Genomic DNA, 9,261 nt, shown 5'->3' on the forward strand with positions numbered 1-9,261 from the left:
GCGATGGGTAAACACTGATCTAGAGAGTCCTGTACAGGAACCCAGTCTTCTGTCCTCGCTTCTTCCTTCACACACTCTTAGAAAAAAAGGTGCTAGCTAGAACCCGAAAGGGTACATTGGCTGTCCCTCCAGGTAGAACTATCTCGGGTTCCAGGTAGAACACTTTCCACAGAAYGTTCTACGTGGAACCCAAAAGGGTTCTACCTGAAACCAAAAAGGGTTCTCCTATGAGGACAGCCWAAGAACCCTTTTGGAACCCTTTTTTGTTTTGCCTGCCTGTTTTACCTGTAAGACCACCAGTGTGGTGGGGGTGTGTCCCTGTCTTCCTCTGCTGGACTGTATCAGCTATGTTCCCCGTCTTTCCCTAAAGGGCCTTCTTCATTGATTCATGGTATTACACTAATTAATCAATTGTTTTATTGATYTAGTACTATCAGGAAGGCATATTATTATAACATATGAATAATATTATATTAATATACAGTATTTCCTCCCACYTCACCATGGTAATGTAATAACAGTCCAACAAAATGGTTTGCCAAAGAAAAACTTCCATATTTGTCTTGGTAAGCACTTATGTTGAATTTTTGTGGTTYTTGTTCAGTACCCCTAGTACCTTTATGTTGTGCCGTGCAGTGGAGGCCTATCTGAACTCTAATGTAATAACAGTGTAATAAACATGCATCTGGATATGCAGACAACGTGCGCAGACGCTAGTAGTTGGTAGMTGTTGTTTGTCAACACAATACCCTGACATGGCGCCTGTTTGTCTCGAGGGCCTTTGAAACTGATGATCATCAGTTCACACAGTCTCAGTCACTGACTGCACTTGGCACTAAGCAAATCTGGGCAACACAGTGGGCCAAACGTATTACATTTCTATGGCCTGACTCCAAGAGATGGTCTCAGCCCACTGCCAGTGCTCATCAGTTCCTCTCGTATCGCTCTTCTTCCTCTCTYTCAGAGACGTTCAGTTCTGTCCTTTTGGTCCAAACATGCCCCTTGGCCCAGGCACCCTCTTATTGTTGATAAAGTGGGCTGTTGCTACTACTGCAGTCTATAAGCTATAGAGACTTTCTGCTAAGCAGTATGTGTCTGAAGGTTTTCTTATGGAGGAGCATCGGATTTTCTTGTCATGACAAATAGAAGGAGATTTATTCACCTGCGTCAGCAACATAGATCAAAACCATGGACCAAGTAGATCAAGAGGAGGGCGTCAATGTTCCATGACCTGTTGGACACCAAACGTGTTCCTAATGCATGGGATTATGTCCTAACCATGTGATCTAAACAGAAAACAAATCAAATCTGGACCGCAATTATGATTACTCTGGGGTGGCCCTGCAGTACACGGCTTCTGTCTGTAGAGAGAGCTCTTTTACTTGTTTCTGCCTGTCACCCATTGACGTTATAGAAAAGCAAGGCAATTTAAATACTTGAAGACTAAGTAATGACTTGAGCCACGCATGTACTGTATGTTATGTCTGTTGTCAAGATGTGTTCAGGATGTGTTCAGTTTGAGCAGCATGTGAATGCTAGATAATTCTGTGTGATATGTCATGTAGGCTACGTTAACACCCGTAGACAAATTCAGATAACACCCTACAAGGGCTTGTTTATTGTTTACCACCTACGCGATTTGAGCTATTTSTCTCTCTCTCTCTCTCTCTCTCTCTCTCTCTCTCTCTCTCTCTCTCTCTCTCTCTCTCTCTCTCTCTCTCTCTCTCATTATTGGCATGGGAAACATATATATTTACATTGCCAAAGCAAGTGAAGTAGATAATAAACAAAAGTGAAATAAACAATAAACAAAATGTACAGTAAACATTACACTCACAAAAGTTACGAAAGAATAGACATTTCAAATGTCACATGTCTAAATACAGTGTTGTAATGATGTGCAAATAGTAAAAGTACAAAAGGGAAAATAAATAAACATACTGTAAATATAGGTTGTATTTACAATGGTGTTTGTTTTTCACTGGTTTCCCTATTCTTGTGGCAACAGGTCACAAATCTTGCTGCTGTGATTGCACACTGTGGTATTTCACCCAATAGATATGGGAGTTTATCAAAATTGGATTTGTTTTCGAATTCTTTGTGGGTCTGTGTAATCTGAGGGAAATATGTGTCTCTGATATGGTCATGCATTTGGCAGGAGGTTAGGAAGTGCAGCTCAGTTTCCACCTCCTTTTGTGGGCAGTGTGCACAAAGCCTGTGGCGGCCTTTCTAAATAGCAAGGCTATGCTCACTGAGTCTGTATATAGTCAAAGATTTCCTTAATTTGGGTCAGTCACAGTGTTCAGGTATTCTGCCACTGTGAACTCTCTGTTTAGGGCCAAATAGAATTCTAGTTTGCTCCGTTTTTTTGTAAATTCTTTCCAATGTATCAAGTAATTATCTACCTCTCTCTCGCTACCTCTCCTCTCTTTTGCTCCCTTACTCCCACCCTTTAAACAATGGAGAGTGAAGGGATTATGAAAAACAGGGATGATGAGTGATATTGTCACGAATCCCGCTTCCTGAGTCTGTTTTTGCCTGTGTTCTGTCCTGGAGTGTTTTTTCCGGTGTCCTGGAACGCACCCTGTCTGGTTGCCGGGCGACGTAGCTAGTTGGAGGATCTCTGAGTACCCGCACCTGTATCCCATCAGCTATCTGCACACCTGGTCCTGATCATCACCCCTCCACTTCATAAGCGCTGACCTGACATCCATTCCCTGCCGGATCGTTAGCCATGAACAGTATGTTGTGCCAGCGTATCAGCCTCCAGTTTGATAGAGTTTGTTTTGTTGTTTTGTATGTCTTGCTTGCCTTGAACTTACCTCCGTTTTTTCTGTCTACAGTCATTCACCCGGAACACTCATCCCATCCCTACCTGGTCGTCGGTGACTTCAGTTACTTCCTTGGATCTGCTTACTCAATTCCATCAACTCACCTCCGCTGCCCGCTCCGCTACTTGGATTTTTCTATCACTACATTTAAACTTGTAAATAAATACTCACCTTCGTCTTACTCTCCTTGTCCTGGTCTGCTTCTGGGTTCTACTTTAGAGATCCGTGACAGATATGCAGTATAAGTGGGTGACTCAGCTTTAAAACCCTTTCCTGCAGTCAAATGAAKAAATTGCCCTCTATAGTTGCCTCATGGGTGGAATGTTATTAGCATTTTTCATAACATTATTTCCAAAAACGCGCCGAAAATACGAGTTTGAAAATGTTTCTATGTCAAACGGTTTTGTTACATTTCAGTCTTCTGTGATGTATATAAAGTGTAATATTGGGATGCAAACTCAAATTGAAATACATTTGAACTCTCTATCTGACATGGTACAGGTGTCTTCTTCTTTGTAAGCCCCTAACCATGTGTGTGAGGTGTATACCTTTGCTTCAAAGTAGATTTGTTTAAGATTACCAAGGAACACTCTTTGTCACCCTGATTTAGCCCACTGTAGTATTAAAGTAGCTAGAATCAATCATGTTGATGCTGACAACTGGGGCCTGTTGCACAAAAGTAGAATTAAGACATCCGGGATAAATGACTCAGCTGAGCTCAATGAAGCCAAAACATGTGCGTCCAGGCTTAATTGGTTGCACAAAGACCAAGCCAGGATGAGCAGACACGGATTCATTAAGCCAGGTGAACCATCCGTGGATAAAGTGCGCGCTCACGGCTCACTCAAATAGACCCCGCCACAGATTACTGAATTTACCATGGCAACTAGAGCCGCGTACTTTTCCCCGTCGGAAGCACAAATCCTCATGGAGGCATACGAGGAGGTAAAAGATATAATTAAGAAGAAAGGCAACACCGCCACAGTGATAAAGCAAGAGAGAAAAAGCGTGGCAAAGTATGCAGACCGCCTGAATGCGTAAGTAGTGCACAATTACACACTCACCGCTCCCTGAAACATCACAATTACAATTCAAATATTTAATTCACATCTCCAAAAATGCAGTTGTACTGTAATATGAAACGGTTAAATTTTTAATTGAAATGCACTGCAGATATGAGTGAAATTGTGTAAAGTAACTCCATCACACTGTATAAAGCTATGATAAATTTTTTGATATTTTTACTGAAAACAAGACAAAAATACCAAGTAATTTTTTGCAGTGTGACTCCATTAAATGTGTTGTGTGTGTGTGTGTGTGTGTGTGTGTGTGTGTAGATTAAACATGAACGGGCCAAAACGGACATGGCAGCAGGTCAAAATCAAATCAAGAACATTCTGCAGAATGGTATGGTCCCTGACTAATATTTAACAAAGCACAAGCATATATTGTACCCAGAAGGTGCCTGCTCACACATTGTCTGTACTGTTTTAGCAGTGAAAAAGAATACCCACAGACAAGGCACGGGTGGTGGGTCACCAAGGCTGACCTTACCCCAGCAGGGGACATGGCCTTGGAGCTAAATAAAGGCAGGCCCGTCTTAGAGGGGATCCCTGGGGGAAAGAGACGAGCATAGGTTCCTCCCAAGATGCCACCCGCTTCATTCAAGGTATGTCCTTCCATCTCTACATGGGATACAACCACATCCATTGAATCAATTTGGACTGTCTGACTTTGGTTTACCTATTGCCTTGCAGTGTCTGGCGCACTGTGTTCCTGTTAGAGCCACCAGCACAAGCACCAGACGATGCTGATCCAGTGAGTACCCATCAAAGGCATACTGTAGGCCTGGCATGTCTTGTCTACTAGCTTCAATATGAATCCGATTAAATGTGATAGGGTGAAGGCCCAGTGCAGCAGCAACAGCACATGATGGAGACGATGATGAGGAGGAGACCATCTCTCTGGATTCCAGAAGGCATGAGGTATCTGTTAAGACTGTGAACGTACTATTTACTCTACAATGGTGAGGAGTCCTCATCAAAATCAAAAAATCTAATTTCTTTTACAGGACCAGATGCTATAACGTGGGAAAACCAGCCTGGCAACATAGTGCGTATTAATAAAAGGACACCACATCCTGCCAAATTCCAGCTGCGCTAATTGTATTGTGTCACAGAGCTCACAAGCTATCAGAAAGTTGTATGGCAACCACCTCCGGCGCCAAATAGAACTGGCAGACATAGACATTCAGTACAAGAAGAAAAAGATGGAAAATCTTGCACTGGAGTCCGAAATAAAAAAGAGGACATTAGGAAACTGGACTTGAAATAAAAAAACTTGAGAGGGAGGTGAGATAGCCTTCAATGACACTGTATGTACTAACTGTAACACAAATGTATAATCATTATTTTTCTTTCCTCCCCCAGCTCCAAGAAGATGACACAGCTCAAAATAAAAATTAGGTATATTCTCGTAAGTCAAGTGAGCATGACATATGAGCTCTTATTGTGAGCACACAGGACGGTGGCATCTTTCTAAGTTTTTTTTTTATTTTCCCAGCATCAGTACAACCAAGTCATCGTTATAAGGCATCGCCTCTTTGCCCCCCCCCAGCACCAGGTGTGGCCACTAGCCTATATGAAGGCCCAAAATTGTGTGTTCCTTTCTGCTCTGACAATGGCATGCCCATTCGGCGAGATGTGGTGGATGAAGAAGCACTTGTGCTGAGGAGAGCCTTCAGGCGAGAAGGGTCTTCAGGGACCGGTTGGACCCACTGGCCTTCCTTGATGACCATCTATATGAAAGATACAGGTTTTCTGCAGATGGCATCAGGTATCTATGCAGACTACTGGGTCCCAGGATTAAGCACCGCACTGCACGGAGCCATGCACTGAGTGGGACAAATGGTTTGTGTGGCCTTGCGCTTTTTTGCTAGTGGAGCCTTCCTGTACTCAGTGGGGGATGCAGAACAGCTGAACAAGGCCACAATTCCACCAATAAGGAGTGTGTGTCTGGCTATCAGCATAGCAGATGTCTTCATCTCCTTCCCTGGCCACAGAAGACTCTGGACATCAAAGAGGAGTTCTATAGGATTGCAGGTAAGAGGATTACAAATTACAAGACAACTGTTAACACATAGTAGGATACTCATTACTTTGTGTGACAGGTTCCCCAATGTCATTGGTGCAGTGGACTGCACACACATAAGGATAAAACCCCTCAGGTGCCCATGAGGCCGATTTTGTGAATAGGAAATCCTTTCACAGCATTAATGTTCAGGTGAACATAACTTTTTGATATTGTCATGACGAACTCGATGATCAGGCAAATGTATGACTCAGCTGCATGCTGCATTGACTGTATGACAGTTGGTGTATATCCTCTGATCTTATGATTTACAGATGAGTCTGCAATGCTGACTGGTGATTCAGCAATGTTGTGGCAAAATGGCCTGGCTCAGTCCATGACTCCAGAATCTTTCGGGCCTCGAAATCTATCAGTGCCTATCCAGGTAAGCCACACACCCGCTATTTATAACCATCATGGCTGGTCAAGAATATCACTGTGTTTATGAGGTAGTAATGATGAGATTTGTGTTGACAGGTGAATTCTCTGGTGTGTTGCTGGGAGACAGGGGTATGGCTGCCAGCCTTTTCTCCTGACACCTTTCACAGACCCCCAGGAAGCACAGCAGGCCTACAACCATGCCCATGCCAGGACCAGGGCCAGAGTTGAAATGACCTTTGGCCTCCTGAAGGCACGCTTTCACTGCCTTCACAAATTAGGGAGGTCAGCCCTGTTAGGGCATGTGATATTACTGTGGCTTGTGCTGTCCTCCACAATGTGGCCTGCCTGAGGAAGGAGAGGCCCCCAGAGTGCCACCAGCCATGGACTGGGACAATCCGGCAATCTTCCCTGATGACGACAGTGGTCGGCTGCTGAGGGACCAATATGTGTTGAATTATTTTAGTTAGTATGTGAGCTTTCAATTTTGGTTAAATATGTCCTGCGGTGGCAGAGGAATTTGGGTTTTTTTGGGTTCGTTTTTTGACGAATTTGGCTCTTATGATGTTTGTGCGGTATACTGTGTGTAATACAAGGCTGCAGGGAGGCTACTGCATCCATTCATTTGTCTGTTCAGTTGATGTGTATGATTTGTCCTGCATTTATTTTAGTGTGCAGACATGCAGGGTGTGTTATATACAGACCTTTGAATGTGTATGTATCATTTTGTATAATATGCTTGGATTCTGTGCTTTCCATCTTGTAGAGTCACTGTGACTTCAGTTTCGAAAGGAGCTGATGGTTTACCTGCTTTGTTTTGTCCTTATTCAATAAAGGAACATAATGTTACACATTGTGTTTTTATATTCATATGGAATGTGTATTTGTTTATATGACAGAGTACTAGGGCCACACTGAAGAAAAAGGATAAAGTCATAAATTTATGAGGCTGGTTCTTTCTGCAGAAAAGCTACATATTGTTTTTACAGTTTTGATATTATGACAATGTGATACTTAATATTCTGGCACATCAGCATGTCTTTGTTTATGAAACCATACTGAAGTACAATTTCACGAAATGCCCCACATCTGTCATTTTAAAACTGTCCTCCTTTAAAACAACTGGTTACAATATTATGACTTGTGTTTTTTTCCCCTCTGTGGCCCTAATATTCTATCATTTTATATATAGCCTTATAGTCTATGGAACTGTAAATTATCTAATGATAGCAACATCATCTAAAAATCATTTTTTATCCAAATCATGAAATTAATGATCACAAACGTTTAAATAATAACAGTGGGTCTAGTTATATGTGATAACAATGTATAGTGAGCAGTGAAATAACTATTGGTTTCCATTTGTGGTGACTGCTGACTGACATTAGGGATGAGATTAAATAGATCCTGGAATTTAGCCTGGTCTGGAGCAGGCTAGCTCCACAGAATAAATCTCCATGGTAATTTATACCATAACATATCCTCCTGCCCCCTATCCATCTTTAGTGCAACCGGATTACGGATCAATTGAGCCAGGATCACCAAGATATCCTGGCTTAATCCCTTATCCTAGTTTTGTGCAACAGGCCCCTGGTCTTTCCAGTCTGGGTAAATAAACAGAGAGGGTAATTTCCACTGCTGCTTCTCTTTGTATTCATTCTGCACAACATGCACACAATGGAGTTGCCTAAATTATTGCTACAACAACAATTGTCTCTCAGTGACTCATTCAACGTGACTTTGGGTGTGATGAGGTGGAACGCAGTCAATGTTCTACTATCTCTCAGGTTTATGTTTTAGAGGTTGAGATGACCTCCTTCAACCAACAAACCCAGATTCCAGGAAACATGAAAGGAATTGAGTCATTGTCTATCTTTTTGTGAAAAATTACACTGGTCACTCAAAAAATGTATTAAGTTGAAATAGACCTCACTTTAGATTATCCCACACAAAAATACTTAACTGATTACTAAATGGTTATTAATGACCTATATTAAACATGTTATGAATTATCTTATTAATCATTAGTGCAAACTTTAAAAATGGTTTATACATGTGTTAATAACTTGCTTACTAACATTTACAAATGTAGGAGTAAAGATTAATGAAGATTATGAATCAACTATTTACTAACCCATTATAAATACTTAATAATTATGATTAAGGATTCTTAATGGTGTTATTATAAAGCGCTACCGGACACATTTCTTCGATATTTTAATTGTTAAACATTTTTGGCCCCAGACTTTTGCAAGAAGTGGGACAGCCAAGGTTAGCACTGATCTGTTTGCGTACAGTATAGCACATTATTTTAGGTGATTCTAGAGCAGGGTTGTTCCTGGAGAACTACCCTCTGTAGGTTCTCTCCAACCCGCAGTTGTTACTAACCTCATGCAGCTGATCAACCAGCTAATTATTAGAATCAGGTGTGGTAGATTAGGGTTGGAGTGAAAACCTACAGGACTGTACCTCTCCAGGAACAGGGTTGGATAGCCCTGTTCTAGAGAAACAGTAGCACTGCAAGCTATTTGGAAGAATCTTGATAAACTACAATGCTAACATACAGGGAGATCATATCTTCAATGCTACCAGATATCATAATTGCTCGTTAAAATAACTTGCATGGTTTGCCAAGCTAAACTTGTTTGGACACAAAAAAGGCTTGATGCTAATGATTAGGGCCCGGATGTTTTCCTGACCATATGACCTGACCAGGAGAAACTATGCATTTAACAGTACATTACAGTGCCCCAGAATTTCAAGTTTGTCGTGGTCGGGTCAGTCTTTTGAGGTGTGGGGCTTATGAGGAAAGCCTGTGTCTGACAGTCTCAACTATTTAGACAAACTGGATAGACTAGTTAATGGGTGAAACACTGGTTTGTAAGCCTATTGCCTGCCTGCCTGCCTGCCTGCCTGCCTGCCC

The 9,261-nt window shown here is 42.0% G+C and overlaps 1 long non-coding RNA gene across 1 annotated transcript; it reads left to right on the forward strand.

The window, feature by feature from the left end:
- Positions 1-2,225: 2,225 nt before the first annotated feature.
- On the forward strand, positions 2,226-3,012 carry LOC139023851 (uncharacterized). The gene is made up of 2 exons (XR_011475041.1): positions 2,226-2,741; positions 2,844-3,012. It is a non-coding gene; the product is annotated as an uncharacterized lncRNA (long non-coding RNA).
- The last annotated feature ends 6,249 nt before the right edge of the window (positions 3,013-9,261 follow it).

The sequence above is a fragment of the Salvelinus sp. IW2-2015 genome, linkage group LG37 (assembly GCF_002910315.2).
Source record: "Salvelinus sp. IW2-2015 linkage group LG37, ASM291031v2, whole genome shotgun sequence".
NCBI classification, from domain to species: Eukaryota; Metazoa; Chordata; class Actinopteri; order Salmoniformes; family Salmonidae; genus Salvelinus; species Salvelinus sp. IW2-2015.